Raw genomic sequence first — 20,006 nt, 5'->3', positions numbered from 1 at the left:
CTATAGACCAATCACACGTATCCACAATAGTTTGGAAGTTATAAATAAAGCAAAATACAATAGAAAAGAAAAATTTCACCAATTCATTGTAAAAAAAATAAAATAAAATAAAAATAAAATAAAACAGATTGTGAAAACTGCCAATGTTATTAAATCTATCATATTTTTATAGAATCTCATTCTGACTTCATAAACAGATGTTTCCAAAATATAGTTCTCTTAACTTTTGGACAAAAAAAAAAAAAAAGTATGCAAGGGATTTTATTTTGTTGTTTTTAATTTTGCCGTTGTTTCGTATAATGGTTGCAGCTTTTGTAAGGATTATTAGAAGTTTTGAAGCTTCCATTTCTGATTGATTAAAAATAAATGGAGAAAAAAAAATCTGACATTGGCATCTGGAGAGTGAGAAAAGATGCTAGAGTTTATCTAACAATCAAAAGTGGCACAGCAGCATTCCAGAGATTATGACTATAAGCTTTAAAATCATATTCTTGCATTTTTTTTTTTTTTTGTAAACAGACTGAATATCAACTAAAAATGAATTTCATTTTTATCTCATAAATGAAAAAAAAAAATTTTTTTTTTTTTTTTGGCATTTTTTCTACCCTTCCATTATCATGTTGTCTTCCTATGAAAAACTATTCCTTTTTTTTTTTTTTTTAAATTCATTAAAAACTAGCAGGGTGCACCTGGCATTAACCAGTTGTAAAATACGCTTAAATATGTTATTTTAATTAGTGCAGATTTTGTATTTATTATTATAGAGTCAATTCTATTGATTATTTCATATTATATTTTACCTAATATGTAGTCGGTTGGTTGCTTGGTTGTTTTTGTTTTACGGCATATCAACCCTTTTCGGGTTATTTAATGCCGAATCCAAAGATTTTGAAGAAAATTTTTTTTAATAGAATATATTTGTTTTCACGTCGGTTTCTATTTGACCCATAGTTGGGACCTTAACAGGTACTACCACTCCGGGTCAGAGTGGACCTGGGAGCAATGGTAATTAAAGGGTGGCTTCACACTCCCCAAAGCCCACAAGCTGGGGCCTCACCACTGGATATAGTTTAAGGTCATATCCAGGACCCCCATTGAGGGACTTTTACCCTCTGCAGGGGGGCAGCCGGCGTATTCTAATGCCCCACCGACAGGGCCAATATGTAGTCGGGATTTCAAAAGTAATATATATATATATATATATGACTTGGCTGCCATCAGCTAGAATTGAAACAAAGTAAAATTAATAGCATTCCAGCCGGAGATGTTACTGAATCAAACATTTTCAATTAGATGAGAAATATCTAAAAAATAAACTAAGATTAACATACAAATGTGTGTGTGTGTGTATATATATATATATATATATACACACATACACACGCATAGAATGTCAATTTAACTTATGCTTGCCAACTTCTCATTTCTTCAATATTGACCCCTAACAACTATTGTAACAATGTAAAGACCCATAAAGGCAGGGTCCACAAAATACAATCATTCGAGCCGCCTCCCGCCACTCTGCAATCTTCTATCTCTGAGGAGATACAGTTTGAAAAAATGAAGACAGACAGACATAGTGAGTTTTATAAATGAGATTATTTACCCTCTTCTCTGCTTTCTGTGCCACACTGTCTCTTTCTCCATTCCTCACTACTGGGCCGAACTAACTAAAATAACATGTACAAAATAAAATCTTAATAAATAGAAACACCTATTTTTAGGCCTACAAACAAACATATGCATGAACCAATCGTCAATAAATATGATTTCTCTCTTAGATTATATTGCTATATTTTCGGATCCTATACCAGTATGTAGAGATTATGTAAACCAGTAAGAATTTCAGCAAACGTTACATATGTTTCAGAATAACCTGGCGGCAACGAAAATAGACCCAGTGTAGTTAATGTGAGGCAAGGGTTCAAAGATTAGCTCCCTAGATAAAATGCACTAGAAATGCAGGCGTTGCATGGTATTAGACATTGCAATTACATCACATGTTCAAGAAACAGATCAGAGTTTCTAGGCAGTGAGAGTTGGGAAGCAGACAGACAAGACATACCCAATAATGTAGAAATCTAAGCGAATATTTTCTTGAGACTGTTCATCGACTATATTTGAGCTAAGTAAGAAAATAAATTAAGTAATGTACATGGTCTCTCCCCCAACGAGAAACTCTCTAAATAAAACCTTTGAATACCAACAAGTCTCCCTTGTGTTTCCATCTACAAGTGCATTTGTCTAGAGTTAAACAGATCACAACTACAAAATGATCATGCTTACACATGGAAAAGCGATGCCAAAAATGAATGAAAGACCAGCGACTGTGCACGTATGTAAAAAGACTTATTTGATTGTTTTTTTGGGGTTTTTTTTATTGCTCACTGGCAAAACCGCACAAGTACACAAGTATACATTGGAAATAACATGTGCGAATGGTTCGTTTAATGTTTGTTTATGAAAATGTTGCAATATTTGTTTATATTTAGAAAAATGCAAGCAGAGATGACAAATTGGGGATGTGTTGGTTAAGTAAATTTAGCTTTAATAATGGAGTCGTTTAGCAAAGAGACTTTTTTTCTAGAGTATCACTACTTACCAAGGTCCAAAAGCCACTCAAGAATAAGGGTAAATGAGTGTCAAGTTGTCAGTGAGACAACACTATGATGAATAGTAATGGTGGATACTGGGCAGAATTTGATTATTTAAGAGGACAGTTTAACAAGAACTTTACGATGAACTTGAAAATGGCCATTTTATAGCAAGCTGAGAAGCAGTCCCACGGTATTGTATTCCATAGGTAGTTCAAGGAAACAAACTTTGCTCATGGTATTTTGATATGGTTTTAGGTACAGATAGAGAGTAAGGAAAATTGTTGATAATGATCGTAGTTTTTTTTTTTTACAAAGGAGTCACAAAGGAGTTAATGTATATGCAATAGTCAATGGGACTACAGCGTAGTAAACATAAATAGTGGAAATTTTGTAAATTGGATTACTTAGTGGGGGGCGGTTCATCAAGAACTTGTTTACGTTGGACTTGAAGAGAATCAGATTGCAGTCAGCTGGAAAGCAGACAAACGGAAGAGAGTTCCACAGGCATGCAGTTCTAAGAAAAAAAGCTTTGTTCATAGTTAAATGAGTATTTGTTTTACAGGCGTAGACATAGGTTGAAGTTCAGTCGAGAATCTGCCATCCACTCACATCTTCTGTGAAAAAAAAGTTGTACAAAGGAGAAAAGGACATCACTCACTAGATTTCGAAGTCAGTTTTGTACACTGTCAAGACAAAAAAGGGTGATCTGCACAGCTCATACCCAAATGTGGCAACAGTACTCTGTCTTAGGATGTATTTGGCTCTTGTACAGATAGAGGAATGTGTAGACAGTAAGATATCTTTTGAGGTAGTAGAATAATCCAACCATTTTTCTAGCGACATTGGCAACAGATTTGATGTAATTCTTTTATTTTAGGTCACAAGTGAAGGTCAGTCCCAGAAGTTTGTCAGGGGGCTTCCTCAAGACAAGAATCAGTCATTTCAATAGGGACCAAATAAGGATCAGAGTGTTGGTATTGAAAAAAAAAAAATTGGTTTGGGATACATTAAAAGTAATCAGCCACCTTTTTCTCCATTGCAATACTCAAGGTCAGAAGAGAGAGAGAGAGAGAGAGAGAAAACCAGAAAAAATCTTGGTCATTGCTGGTCTTTGAAGTGTTGCCATAGATGGCAGTGGCATTTGCATAAATGTCTACAAATGATCTTAAAATGTAAAAAAAGTTCGGCTCAAAATGAATCCTTGAGGCACATCAATGTTGATACTATGAACTTCAGAGTTTTGTCCATCGGTGACTCCTTTTATAAATATTATTTGATGGTTGAGAGGACATTTCCATATATTCTGTAGCTGGAAATCTTGTAAACTATATCTTTATGCCATACCCTATCAAATGCCTCTGATATGTCAAAAGCTATTGCTCTAGAAATAAAACTCCCATTAATAGATTCACTGATTCTGTGTAATATTACAGTTAGCCCACCAGCTGTTGATCTTGCAGCAGGTAAGAAACCATATAGCGAGTAGGTTGTTTTTCTGGAGGTGGTTAACATCTATCACAGATAATTCAAATAAGTGGTTTCCATTTTCGACACAGATTCCATACTTGCAGTTTTTTTTCTGTTATTTCATTAATGAAGACCCGTGATTTTGAAGGTCATAGGTGTCCTCACCCTTTGATCCTAGTTTTTCTTGATTCTAATGCCAATTTTTAATTATGGTTAACTATTCATAATATCAACCTTCTAATTATGGTAAAAAATGTGATATTATTTTCATATTTTTTGTGCTTGACATTTGCACTTACCCGAGTTTTGTACAGAGGTTTATAGTTCTATTTCCAGCATAAAAATACTGAATTTAACTTTGAAAACATTGTCTTTGTTATTCTAATTATGTTGTCAGAAGAAAGAAAGGATTCATATACCTCGCAAGGTTTTATGTGGCAAATGGCAATTGACTCCGGGTGTGAAAAAAACAAACAAAAAAAAACCCTCAAACAAACAAGATAAATGGTACAAAATGAAATTTTCTTCACCGAGAATCATTGCTATAAAAGAAACAAAGTTTCAAGTCACATATATCCAATTTCAATCTGAAGTTAGCTAAACTGCATTTTGAACAATCAACTTGTATTAATTTTCACTTTTTGCAACCAATCTTTGTATAATCTAAACTTCATATTGACATGAGCAAAGTTTATAAACATCTACAATTAAATCAGAAGCTCTCAGTATTAATGCTGGAGTCCCTTAGGGGCCATCCTAGGCCCAACTTTCTTCCTGATCTAAATTAATGATCTTCCAAATAACATCCTTACATCATTCGTAGACATTTATGCTGATGACACTACTATCTATGGTAGCACATCTAAGACCGTAAATGACCACGTTCTCTCTGATTCTTTCTCCTCTGATCTTGAGCATGTGGTACAATGGGGAAAGGACTGGCTGGTTACTTTTAATGCATCTAAAACCAAGCTTTTATCTTTACATCATCAACACTCTGATCCCCATCTGGCATCAATTGAAATGAATGACTCTCGTCTTGGGGAGACCATGTTTTGACAAGCTTCTGGGCTTGACTTTTACTCCTGATTTTAAGTGGAACACATACATTAAATCCGTTGCCAAGCCCACTGGAAAAATGGTGGGATTCTTCTATCGATCCAGTGGATATCTCACTGCTGATGCAATTCTCTATGTAAGAGCCAGGTATGTCCAAGGATGGAGTACTGTTGCCACATCTGGGCAGGAGCTGCTAGAAAGGATTTATCCTGCCTTGATAGAGTTCAAAATAGACTTCGTAGCCTCGTAGAGGATGTCCTTTTCTCTTCCCTACAACCTCTTTCTCACAGAAGAAATGTTGCGAGTTTGTCTCTGCTTTATCGTTTCATGGCAAGTGATCGGCTGAGCTCCAATCTATGGCCCCCCCCCTCGCCAAACTTTCACAAGAAACACCCGTCTAGCAGAAATCACTATCAATAATTTCCCCCACTCTTTGTCTGTACCTAAACCTAAACGTAGATTCCATGAGCAAAGCTTCTTTATTAGAAGTGCACGCCTATGGAACCGTCTTCCGTTTTCCTGCTTTCCAGCTGATTACAATATGGTTGTCTTTAAGTCTAACGTAAACAAATTTTTTATGAGCCATCTATATATATAAAAGCGAAAATGTATGTATGTACGCTTTTCCTCGATGTCCACAAAAGGCTTCTTTCAGAGAAGCGCTTGCTCAGTTCACAACTTCTTAAAACTTTTTATATCATCTATAAATTGTAATATCTCAGAGTTACCCACGGAACTCGCCTGTCTATTTAATTTATTGACTTTCAAACATTAATTATTCGACATTTCCCGCATCGGCAGGCGTTACATTCGGTTTTCGGTATAAAAAAAAGCAAAACGCGACTCTAATCACAGGCCGAAAGCCAGTTGTCTCAAGAGAGCTAAGTAACGTTTGTTCAATGTCGACTTCGTCATATCAGACTGTAGCTTTCATTTCGCTCCTCCTAATAAACAGGGAGCGGGTTTTTAAAAACAAACAAACCGATTTATTGACCTCATTAAAAACTATCCCGCACAAAATGCTAACTGCTGAATACCTATCGCCGTCACATCAATCAAAAACGCGCACCTGTTTTTTTTTTAAAACACTTTACTATTTTCCAACTGCGCATCGTGAAGGCTTCGTTTTTTTTTTCACATACCCCGAAAAGCACCCGGGCAACGCTATATATAAGTTAAAAAATTCATACATATATTCATACATATAAGTTAAAAAATTCACCAAATTTCCATTACTAACAGTTACTATATTGTCCAATTTCTACTGTACACTCTTTAACCCTTATCCTCGAGTGGCCTCAAGGCCTTGATAAGTGGTGATGCCCATGTAAAAAAAAAAAAATCAATCAAATCTGAAAGTCTTAAGGACAGTATTTAATTGGATTTTTAATTCAATTCATACTAACTAAAATAGCATCTATAGCTGGAGAGGATCAATAATAATATCTGTTACTAGCTGTCCCTATCCGGCATTGCCTGGGATTAAACAATTATAGTTTAATATTAGGTAATAATTTAATATCTTAATATTAAGCAAGGGATTTACTTATGAGGAAAAAAAAAGCAGATGGTGGAATCAGTGATTTAAAACCAAACCTAAAAAAGTTCAATACGATATGCTACCATATAAGCTATAAATAACTAGACCTTAATAAATGCAACATGCTGCAGCCTTTATTGATTTGTTAGTCATTATTAAAAAATGTTGCTATTGTAAAATAATTCCGAGTGGGATTTACATTTGACAATAGAAATACATTTTCTATATGATTAAAAAAAAACAAAAAAAAGAACCAAACAAACAAAAAACAACATAGGTCAAGTTTTCGCAATAGCTATTAATAGTCACAAATGTGAAATAGATATACCCTTCTATATTATAGAGATAAAGCATATCAACCATTTGGAGATTATTCATAGCTACTTTAAACGAGTCATTGAACACAACTTGCTATTTTTTTATCATAGCTAGAGAGTTAGGATTCATACTTTTTCCAATACTATTATGTAAATGTGAAAAAAAATATATATATATTAGTAATGGGACGATTCCAATATTTTTCCCGATTCCGATACATTTACCGATTCTGATTCTTTATAAATCTCTAAATGTGTTATTTTGTCCCGATAACTGCAAAAAAACACATCTTAAATGTGCTTATATTTTCTCAAATGTAAAAACACTTGTGAGGGGCTGATCTAGAGATTTTAGTCTTACTGGAAGTTTAAAATCAATAAATATTTATTATTTTATTATTACTACAAGCAGTGGATTGGTTAGTTGGTTGGTTGTTTTTGTTTTACGGCATATCAACCCTTTTCGGGTTATTTAATGCCGAATCTAAAGATTTTGAATAAAAATTTTTTCAATAGAATATATTTGTTGTTTTCACGTCGGTTTCTATTCAACCCATAGTTGGGACCCAAACAGGTACTACCACTCTGGGTCAGAGTGGACCTGGGAGCAATGGTAATTAAAGGGTGGCTCCACACTTCCCAAAGCCCACAAGCTGGGGCCTCACCACTGGATATAGTTTAAGGTCATATCCAGGACCTCCATTGAGGGATTTTTACCCTCTGCAGAGGGGCAGTCGGTGTAGTCTAATGCCCCACCGACAGGGCCACAAGCAGTGGAAGATGTTTCTTTAACCAAAATCAAATAAAGAAGATGATTTAAGGAATCCGTTTTGGCATCGGAAAATAAGTTAAAATGTTTTCTGATTCCAATACTCCAAAAAGCTCTGATTTTTCAGATTCTCGATTCCAATTAATTGTCCCAACACTAATATATGTAATTAAATTTCAACTGCTTATCCAATTCCATGTGGGTAGCCATCTCATGCCATCTCCTTAATAAACATAACTTTACGTCAAGAATTTGTGAAAAAAATAATGAACCAATTATTCAAATATCAGAAGACTAACAGAAAACGACTGTTGAATGATCAACTTCTGTTCTTTGATCTTTTAGTTAGGAACAACGTGTAGTATCTGCTCTGATAGCGAGTAAAGAGGAATTCTAGGCAAAGCCAATTTTAATTTTCGTAGCAATCCATAATGCGCCATTTTTGAGGAGCTAGATTTTCCCCACATTGAAAACTGACCGACTCTACTCTCATATGGAAGCAATTAAATAGGAATGAGACCGTTAAACTTGTTAGCATAATATCGTGAAGATTACGTGATATGTCCACGTGACATATAATCCTATTCCATGTCTTTTTTTAGCAAGTGATACATAATTTTATTAAACTTGACAATAATAATAAAATTGTGCTAAACGCACTTTTAAAGAATATTTCTCCCATATTTTCAACCTGTCTCTTTTGGGTCTCATTATTTACCATTTACCACAAGGTAAAATACCAGGTTGAGAAACTGGCATGGTCTATCCTTCTCTCCAGAGTAGATGGAACTCTCTTAAGCCGTGGTAGGCAACCCGTCTAGTGATGGCGTCATGATAAAAAAATACCCTTGATAGCCCTGGCAAAGCATCAAGTATTCAGCTACCAACAAGATTTGAATTACACTACAAACTCGTATTGTGAGTTCAATCTCGGTTACGGTCGTGCTGGATGGATGGATCTACCATTTATGAATTTTCCAAAAATTCCCACTTTAATAGTGGTCAAAACAAAGTTTCTTTCCAAATAACATCTGAGACCAAAATATGGATTCACATTCAAATTTTAAATAAATTCGAAAAACTTCTTTCTTTTTTTACTCAGATTTTTGGAAATCCACACAATAGTTGGTGCTTTCTTGCTTCGAAAACAACCACACATTGCGCCCTTGGCAGAGGTTATAACCTTTCTTTATAAGTAGATTGTTGGTGATTTTAATAGGAAGAACAGAACACAAACTAATTACTTATTCCTAAAGTGTATGACTTTTGACTCAATACAAATTTACTGAAAAAAAAAAAAAAAAAAAAAAAGATAAGCAGAAAGAAAAAAAATATTAACTTTGATAAATAATAAAACTGTTAAACAAAACAAACAAAAAAAACGAGAAAGATAAATTAGATGGAACAAATTGATTAATGAATTCTGACAATGTTTGGATAAAATTGAAAAATGCTGGACACGGACAAAATGGAGAAGTTGGATGGAGGACGGGTGAACAAATAAATTTATTTTATTTTTTATTAATTTTTTTTTTTAATTTATTTTAAAACTAAACGGAAAAATGAAAAGATTTTATTGATTGTGTAAGACGAGTTTGCCAATTGTAAATATAATCCACTCAGTTTAGAGAAAAAGTAAAAAAAAAAAAAAAATGGAAAAAAAAAAGACATTGAAAATGTTTTTGATCTGAATTTATCAATTGCTTTGATGACTCATTTTATAGTGAGAGAAGAGGGAACAGAAGGAAATAAAGAGGCAGGAGGAGGCGATATAGGAGGAGAAAGGGGAAGAAAATTAAAGGGAGTGGGATTTGAGAGTTAGAGAGAGAAACGAAAAAAAAAAAAACGAGAGAATGATAAAACTTGTAAAGAAGAGGGAGATAAAATGAAAGAAGAGAAGTTAGGGGTCAGGAAAAAAAAGAAAAAAAGAGAGAGAGAGGAGCTCAAAGATAAAAAAAATGGAGACAGATAATTGAAATCTTGAAATGGAAAACATTTTTTTTTTTTTTGAAGTAAGATGAGCTTTTTAAATTAATCAAATAAAACTTGACTTTTTAAAAAAATGAAAGATAGATTTTAATTAATAAATTCAAAATAATTTTTATTTAAATAATATATCTAAGAAATGTAGTATTGTAACGCATAAGGTTCCTATTTTCTGTTATAATACCCAAAAGCTGGGGAGTTCTGACCGGAAAAATATGGTTTCTTACAAACACACACACAAAACAAAACAAAAAAACAAACAAACTAGAAGCCACATCTGGGCTGGTACATCTATCACTTGTCCCTTCCTCTTAGGGTCCAAAAACAGAATCTCTAACTTAATAGGTCCAGCACTATCAACCAAGCCCCAACCCCTGACCCTGCACTGTAAGGAAGAATACCTAGCCTGTTTTACAAGTATTTTTTAATGGAATGTACTCGGATGAACTTGTAGGACTTGCATTCTCCTTCATCATAAATAGGCAGCAGAATTCATTCTAAGCAGGTTGAACAGGCTTACCCCTTTAAAAAAAAATCCCTAGATACAGTTCTTGTTGAGTAAGGGCGAAACCGGTTGTCTGGCTTTTCTTTTTTTTTTTTTGTATTGCACTTTTAACTTTTTAATCATAAATGATAAAAAGTATGTATTCCCTTTATAATTGTGATAATTAAATTTTATATTCCAAAATAAATCATGATATATAACAAATCTTTTCTTTCCAATATTTTTTTTCAGCATAAATTTCCTGTTTTGACACCCCCACCCCTCTTTTATAGATAATTCATCTGCATTCACCCCACCTCTATTTTAGGATGCCGTAACTACCCCTACCCACTCGCACTAACCGTCTCCCTGTTTTCTTCTCTTCGTTTATCTCACTTTCTCCTGCCTTCACTTTCAATGTCTGGAATTTAAAATGTCACTCTCTTCCTCTGGTTCTAAATATTAATAAAAAATAAAAAAAATTTTTTTTCAATCTTTCATTTAAGAATCAGACTCCTTCAGTGGAATACAAACTTTATTAAATCTCTTGACGAGGACTTGATCGACAATTTGTCCGAAACATTAGCATGTCCAGTGTAGCAACTATGTAGTATTTATCTATATATATATAAAAAAAAAAAAATACACACACACACACACACACACACACACACACGTATGTGCATACTAGCAGGTCGCCCAGTGTTGCCCGGTCTTAAAATATGGCTAAATATGACATTTTAATTTATACAGATTTCATATTTATTATAGAGACAATTCTTTATTGATTTTACCTAATATAAATTAGTGATTTCAAAAATAAAGAAAAAAAAATCAAAACGACTTGGGTGCCATCAGTTAGAATCGAAACCAAATGTAATTCTCCAGACTTATTTGTTACCCATCTGATCTAAGTCCATACGCATATAGAAACTTTAAAAAATAATGTTGTTAGAGATAAAAATGTATATTTCCACATACATAGAAATAATGTGTTTAGTCAACTTGTGACTAAGTTTCATTATTTTATTACAATCGAATTTGTTCCACCACTACAAAAATCCCTTATATATATCAAGTTTCAAGTCTGCAGACCAAAAATTGACTGAGTAATTTAGTAGAAACCGTTCCTCATGCAGACAGACAGCCAGGCAATGTCACTTATGTGAGGAGAGAACTAAGAAATCTACTCTGCCAATATTTGACATAAGGGCTATTAAGATTTGGGAAAATCTTTTCAATTGGTTTTCGGCCAGAAATTTGGTTGTCAAGGGGTCATAGTTCAACGATTTGATCTTTGAAAACTCCTCCACGAATTTTGTGTTTAAAAACTTGAAATTTTAGATGTAAGTTACCTGGACACGAGTCATATTTTTACTATATATATATATATATATATATATATATATATATATACGTATACATATGCACATGAAGTTATGAACAGTAGATAGGACCCGGGCAAAGCTGGGCTGAACTGCTAGTATATAAGAAAACAAAAATATTCAAGTTTTAATATGAATTTGTTTATCTTAAATGTTTAATAGAATAGGTTAAAGCTCTTTTATCCGGAAATTTCAAAGTAATAACTATACTCACCTTCAGAGGAGAATCACTTGTAGGTTAGTAAAAAGACGTTTTGCTCATCATTAGATGATTAAGTTTTTCATTTGGTTAAGTCCTTTTTCCAATTGTTGTTGTTTGCTAATTCAAGTTTTTTTTTTTAATTAACCACCTACTAGTTGGCAGCCATTATTGTTTCTTCACATAATATCGTGACGATTGTACCAATTTTTTTATGTTTTTTTTTTTTTTTAAAGCATGAGGAAGTTGGAGAGAGGAGACATATTAAGTGTGTGGAGTCAAAGATTCCAAAAAGTGTGATGTTCTGGCACGTTGCTTCCTTTAAGATAATCTACATATGGTGAGAATGATTCCCATCCTATTTCATGATATTAGGTTTAAAAGTTGTTAATCACTAAAGTCCATCATAATAGTATAGCTAAGAATGTATGAAGAGCGAGAATCTCGTCTAATTACTGTTTGAATAACGTTAATTGCGAAAATGTTGTTGGCATCAAAATATGATATACAGAAAGAAAGAAACTGCTAATTACTTTCGTTTTTTTTTTTTTGTTTTTTTTTTTCACTTTTGAATTTTTAACGCAGCGAAAATAGGAGGCTATAATTGACATATAATATCCGAGTTGAGTATTTTGGATCTGGCCTGAATTTATATTTTAGGCTGAAAAAGAATCTCAAGTTACTAATGATGTTGTGGAAGAAAAAGAGGAGAGGGACGCAGAGAGGATGGATTTCAATAAATAATATGCACCTAAATATATACACTCTCACTCACACACACATAAGTATTTCCTAATTTTTTTTTTTTTTATCATTGAAGGCTAGGACAATGTATGGTAGTCAGTAAGCACAAAATAGAAAACATATAGAGAAGAGTATTAGAAGGCAACGATGATGATCAGGTGTATCACCTATAATATTGTGTGTGTGTGTGTGTGTGTGTAATAAAATATGCTCAAATTTGCCTACATTTGTATATATAGTGTCTTGCAGGCCAGCTTCAGTTTTGCTGCCTCGGTTGTCTCCCCTGTGGCTTTACGAGGCCACTATAACACGGCTCTGTGCAGTCTTATCAGATTCTGGATTCCCACTGAACGATGCCTGCACATGAAATTATTGTGACAAGAGTTGCACAATCTCCAACCACACCCCTCCTGAGTCAGCACTGTTGTATATCTGTAGACTGAACGGTGCCGTTTGTGTGTGTGTGTATATATATATATATATATATATATATTCGGGGCTTAAACTGTGTGACTGGTTTCAATGGTTATCTCTAAACTAATGATTTTCTGAGGAGGAAACATATGCGTATGTAGATAATCAAATGTTTATTATTACATATCTGTAGTCTTCTTTTAGTTAAGCCATTTAATGAGTAATAATAGAAGCTGTCATTGATGACGTCATGACCTCGCCTGCCCATGTAGTTAGTATCAAACCTTTCATGGAAATTGTTATATCAAAATATGTAGTACAAAAAACATGCAAACTCTTTTGTAAGCAACAACTACAGCTTTGAAATGTGAAAGTATTGGCTATTTTTAGTGCGATGGCTGTCATTGTTTTATGACGTCATAGTTAGGACTTTTGTGGTGATCAGGTTTTGATAAACTTTTAGCATGTTGTTCCCCACATATAATAGAAATTTAAAAAAAACAAAAAAACTCATAAAACGTTTACTTGGAATTTTTCAGGATAGAGTTGTTTTGTTTTTTTTTTTGTATTTTGACTGGACTAATACACAGGAACATTTTACCTACAATTTTGACTTTACAAACTGCATCCTTCTTAAGAGTGAATCATCTTTCCCACACTTTGCAAGTTCGTTGAAAGTACTTTAATCCTTTTCTCGTCACCATCCGCGGCACGGTCCTTACTCTTTAAAAATCATTTGACAAAAATCGCACTCAAACAATGTAATATACTTTGCCAATGCATAACAAACTCTGATTCTGATTAAACACTATTTACTTTAACTTATTTCATCCATGTTTCAAGTTTTTATTTTTCTTCTTCCTCTTCCCATTTTCCAATTAACATGCATCACATGTATTTTCAAAAATCATAAAAAGCTTTCTTGAAATTTGTTCAGAGTCAAACCGTATTTTGGCTAGACTAACACTGATATATCTTAATATACCTACCCACGTCTGCACTATCTCACATATATATAATGGTGTTAAGATCTACAACACACACACACGTCAACCTAATATATACAGTGCCACGAAAAACTATTGGATACATTAAATTTTTCTTCATAACTTTAATTAGGATTAAAGATTTGATCTAAAATTTGGGCAGTATATTCCTATTACTATTCTAAATTATATTTGGAGTAGTAATTACAAAATCAAAGTTTAGAAAGTTTATATTTAAGGAAAAATATGAATTAAAAAATTTTTTCTGAAATAAATTTAAATGACTTTTGTTTAGTGTGTTGCAATAATGCAAACGAGTTATCACTGACCAATCAGAGAGCTTTGTATTAAAATAATTTTATAAAATTCTCCCAGTTTGGGCTCACTCCTTCAAAATCAACCAGTTCATTTATAAAAATGCCTAAAACTAAAGAGTTGTCAATAGACATTCGTCAAAAAACACAAAGAAGGAAAAGGGTATCGAATAATATCAAGGGAACTTAATCTACCACTTAGTACAGTTGGAAACGTTATTAGAAAGTTTAAAATCCTGGTGAAGCTGTTACAAAATCTTCCAAGATGTGGTCGGCCAAGGAAATTAAATGAAAAGAAAAAAAAAAAAAATCAAGGTGGTTAAGCAGAAAGGTACAAAAAACCCTTTTCTTACTCGTGGTGAAATTCAAACCGACCTCAGAGAAGCTGGGATTAATGTGAGCAAGGATACAATCAGTAGAGTTCTAAATCATGCAGGTTTTCTATCAAGGTCCTCAAGAAAAGTTCCATTATTGAAGCTTAAACATGTCAGGTCACGTTTGAATTATGTCAAAACATATGGGAAACAACCCCAAGTATTTTGGAACAAGGTAATCTGGTCAGACGAAATGAAAATCGAAATCTTTAGAAGAAACAGCAACACATGTATGGCGTAAAAATGGCACTGCCTGTAACAAAAAGAATACCATTCCTACAGTAAAGTTTGCCGGTGGTTCGATTATAGGATGGGGGGGTTCATCCAAAGGTACTGGTGAACTAGAAATCATCAATGGTAGAATGAATGGACGTATGTGCAGGGAGATTTTGGAGAAAAAACTCCAGAAATCTGCTGATTTGTTGGGACATAATAGCAATTTCGTGTTTCAGCAGGACAATGATCCCAAGCATACTGCCAAACTAACCAAAGAATGGCTTAGAAATAACGGAATTAACGTTCTTATTTAGCCCAATCAGTCTCCAGACCTCAACCCAATTGAAAATTTGTGGAAAATATTGAAGATCAATTTTCACAAGAGGAATCCACAAAATATTCAACAACTGGAACAGTTCTGCAAAGAAGAATGGTACAAAATACCTGCATATCTTTGCAAAAAACATGTGTGCAACTATAGAAAGCGATTGGAAGCTGTTGAACGCAATAAAGGCTATACAACCAAATATTAAATCAATGTATCCAATACTTTTGCGTTAGTTGATCGATATTTTTTCTTTAATATAAACTTTCTAAACTTTAATTTTGTAATTACTACCTTAAACATTAGTAATAGGAATATACTGACCAAATTTTAGGTAAAATCTTGAATCCTAATTAAAGTTATGAAAAAAATCTAATGCATCCAATACTTTTGCGTGGCACTATATATATATATATATATATATATATATATATATATATATATATATTAGTGGCCTGGTAAGGCCACAGGGGAGGCAACACCGAAGCAGGAAAACTGAAGCTGGCCTTCAGGACATTATATATATATATATATATATATATATATATATATATATAGCCAAATTTGGGCATATTTTATTGGTTTAAAAAATATAGGGTTTTCTTTTTTACCAATTGTCATAAAATTTTAACCATAGAATAGGATTATAATCTTCAAAAAGCTTGCAAATATGAACATGCAAATTAGCTAGATCTTTTGCAGATGAAGGCAATTCCACGACCCATATATAACAAAGTTGTATTTTCTTTAAATAAATAGAAAAAAAGGGGTTTTAATATGAATATCAATGCACAAAAAAAAAAAATATATATATATATATATATTTAGATATCACCTTTTCAGATCATTTGAAACTATAGCTGCAAGTTTTAGTCTCTCCTTCATAAAGGCCAGAGGCTTTGGGGAAATATATATATATATATATATACATACATACAAACACACACACACACACACAGAGTAGAACCCCAGAACATGGGTCCTGGATTTGACCTTAAACTATATCCGATGGTGAGGGCCCAACTTGTGGAGCCACCCTTTAATTGCCATTGCTCCCAGATCCACTCTGACCCGGAGTAGTAGTACCTGTTAGAGTCCCAACTATGGGTTAAATAGAAACCGACTTGGAAAAAAAAAAAAATTTTTTATATATATATATATATATATATTCTGTTACAAAAATTGTTCTTCAAAATAACTGGATTCGATATTAAATAACCTGGAAAGGGTTGATATGCCGGAAAACAAAAACAACCAACCAACCAAACCCAAGATACGGCATTAAAAATCAATAACAAAATACAGTACTGTATATAATACGATTCAGTCTCGAAAGACAAAGGATACCCCCTGTAGGGGCAGCTGCGCATGTAATTGTGATGCAAGGGTTGCGCAATCTCCAATCACACCTCTCCTGAATCGGCACTGTTTGAGTCCAGTGGCAAGGAGCAACAAATGGTCACCCATCTGGTACTGGCCAGGCTCATCATTGCTTAACTTTGGTGATCTGACGGGAACTGGTGTGTCAAATGTGATTAATATTTCAGCCCGGCACTGCCTGGGTGTTTGGAGGTGTGGGAAAAAAAAAAAAAAAAAAAAAAAAGTGGTAGTAGGAAGGCAGGCTCGAACCTGTACTGTGAAGGGAGGAAAAGAATGTGAAAAAAAAAAACGTCTTTGCTGTTACGACCACCGTCAAACCGGAAGTGACGTAGGTTTAAATTAAGGCTAGACAATCGAAAAGAGGGGATGACTTTTGAAAATATCCGCGAAAAAAGCGACCCCTCCCTGTAGAAAAGTGCCCAGTTGAGGGTGAAGAAATTAATGTTTTTAGCCAATTTTTCGGTATTTGTTGTCTGAAGGGTCGAGCTTCAAAACAATACTGATCTGGTGAAAATCAGTCTCCTCTGTCGAAAGTTTTAGGCAGACATGCAAACATACATACATTTATATATTGGTAGCTCAAATTTTCGACCCAAGCCAATTAAAAAGCTTGCCCTTTCTCTGAATACACTTTATGTAAAATTTCAATGTTTACACCAGAAATTGTCTGAGTAATTTTGTAGAGATTGCAGAGGTCAAAAAGTTTTTGGACTTTGACCCCTATTATGACCTCTTAACACTTATTGTTTTGGGCTCAAATCAAGTTATTAAGTTAAATCCACGTCCAAGGAACCTATATCTAAAATTTCAAGTGTTTCGACCCAAAATTGTCGGAGGAGTTTGGTAGAGTTCTCAAAGGTCAAATCTAACTTTGACCCCTTAACAGCCAAATTTCTGGCCGAAAACCGATTACAAAGATTTCCCCAAATCTCAGTACCCTGTATATCAAATTTCGAGTCTGTAGACTGAAAATTGACAGAGTTATTGCGTTGGAAAATGTACACAGACACGTTCACTTATATATATATATATATATATATATATATATTCATGGAGTTTTTAAAACAAACTGGATATTAGTAACTGCCAATCAGAATCAAGTTAGAAAATCATGTTTGAATAGTTTTTGTTTTTAAAATATGTATTATATAAATCAGATTTGCAAAATACAGTTACAGTTTGGGTTTTAGTCGAGTTTAAAATTTCATCCAAATATTTAAGGACGTTTTTCTATTATTTCTGATGATTGGATCAGGTGTGAAACTGCAGTAAATTATTAAGAATTATATATCGCACTAACTAAAAGGATATCAAAAACTTTGTCTATCTTGTCTTAATGCGATTCAGTTTCACAAGTTTATTTTTCTGGTTATATGTACATGCGTGTTTGTGTATGTGTAAACGTGTGTGCGAGTGTGTAGCAGATTCTTGGTGGAGTAAAAAGACAAAACTAATTTTAAAGCGGACATATTTTATAAATGAAAAAGAAGAGGTTCAAAATATTATGAGAAAAAAAAAAAATAACATATCTTGAAGACGTTTTTGTCTGGTCCTGTTTTGAAGAGAAGAAACGACAACAATAAAAACCAAGAGACCATGAAATGAAGATAGGAATTGTAATTAGTATAGTGGAGATATGAATAGCGAAGTAAGTAGGCAAGAAAAAAAAATGGAATTAAATATGTCAAGTAATTAATTGATGGATTTAAGTCGTCTATACAGGCTAAGTCGAGAAGTATTAGCAATTGCAAAGAATACAGAGATGAACGTTCAACTTCGCACTATTACAAAATTAAGAACCACTTATCTGAGTAATTATTAGAACAGGTATTTATTTATTATTTTATTACATTTTCACCTCAAACAAGACATATTGCCACTTTGATGTAGGGGACCACTATCAGGGACCTAAGTTCCAGGGGTACTATGTAGGGAGTTGAGCAGCAAGATGTCTGTTCACATTACACTTGAACTTCTGCATGTCAGTACAGTTGGGGAAGCAGGAAACCAGAAGAGAATTCCAAATTCCTGCAGTTCTGAGGAAGAAGCTATTAGAGTAAAAGGCTTTCTTACATCTAAGGATCTCAACTGTAAAGGGGCGGGACTTTGCTACTTATCGAGTTTGTCGGGGGGTATTTTCGGCGAAGTGCTTGTAGTTCGTAAGAGCATCTACCATTAAAATACTTGTAAAACAGGCAGAGGGATGCAACATTTCGTCGGTAGGACAGGGGCTGAAGTTTAGATGACCGTTCGGTACCTATTAGGTTGGCGATTCTCTTTTGGACTCTGTTGAATAAGTGCCCACCAATGAGAGATCCAAGCATCTAGAAATTCTCGCATGTACTTGAAACCATTCTCATTTATTACCATTCCATAGTTTTGCCACATATTTAATTTTTCAAATTTGTCATATTCAATAAAAGGTATATATATATATATATATTATTCCTTAATTGAAATTCATTTTTTGAGATGAGCATTATATATTAATTTATTTTTATTTCGGACTATTATTCTCATCTTTATTAGTTGTTGTTTTTGATCTTTTATTGGTTTTTGGTTTATTCACAGTTAGGATATTTGAAGTTCTTATCCGTCGCGGTTACCACCTGACGAAGGCCAGAGGAATAGTTGGCCGAAACGTTGTGAATAAAACAAAAACCAATAAAAGATCAAAAACAACAACTAATAAAGATGAGAATAATAGTCCGAAATAAAAATAAATTGATAAAAAGTGTTTACTTATACAATTGTCTCTACCCATTTCAAATAATATATATTATTAGCAGTTCAGCATGGCTTTGTTCGGGCCCTATGCACTGTTCATAACTTTATGTGCATATGTATATATATCTTAAAAAGTTTGACTCATGTCCTGGTAACCTACATCTAAAATTTTAAGTGTTTAGACCCAAAATTGACGGAGGAGTTTGGTAGAGTTTGCAAAGTCAACTCTTTCAACTTTGACCTCTTGACAACCAAATTTTTGCCCAAAATCTGATTAAAAAGCTTGCTGCATGTCTAAATACACTTTATGTACAATTTCAAATGCTTAGACACAAAATTGGCTGAATAGTTTGCTAGAGACTGCAAAAGTCAAATCTTTTGAACTTTGACCACTTGGCAGCCAAATTTTCGGCCAAAAACCAATTAAAAAGCCTGGCCTATGCCTGAATAAACTTTATGTAAAATTTCAAATGTTAGACCAAAAATTGGCTGAGTCATTTGGTAGAGACCGCAGAGTTCAAATTTTTTTTTTTTTTTTTTTTTTTTACTTTGACTCCTTAATATTTGTTTTGGGCTCAAATCAAATTAAAAAGTTTGATCCACTTCCAAATAACACCTACATCTAAAACTTCAAGTTCTTAGACCTAAAATTGTCGGAGGAGTTTGGTAGAGTTTTTAAAGGTCAAATCGTTGAACTTGGATCCCTTGACAGCCACATTTCTG

The 20,006-nt window shown here is 33.6% G+C and overlaps 1 protein-coding gene across 3 annotated transcripts in view; it reads right to left on the bottom strand.

Annotated features, from left to right (window-relative positions):
* LOC145239890 (uncharacterized) overlaps positions 1 to 20,006 on the bottom strand; it is a 576,000-nt gene that overhangs the window by 444,845 nt on the left and 111,149 nt on the right. The window contains exon 1 of one of the 3 annotated variants that reach the window (XM_080103508.1): positions 11,819 to 13,454. The exons of the other annotated variants lie outside the window; for them this stretch is intronic. The gene's annotated coding sequence lies outside the window, so the exon portion shown is untranslated. Of the gene's footprint in view, positions 1 to 11,818; positions 13,455 to 20,006 lie in introns of those variants that run through there. 3 annotated transcript variants of the gene reach the window in all.

The sequence above is a fragment of the Euprymna scolopes genome, chromosome 19, assembly GCF_053919585.1.
Source record: "Euprymna scolopes isolate OS-2025 chromosome 19, ASM5391958v1, whole genome shotgun sequence".
In the NCBI taxonomy this organism is placed as follows: domain Eukaryota; kingdom Metazoa; phylum Mollusca; class Cephalopoda; order Sepiida; family Sepiolidae; genus Euprymna; species Euprymna scolopes.
This window is presented reverse-complemented; position numbering and strand designations above follow the sequence as displayed.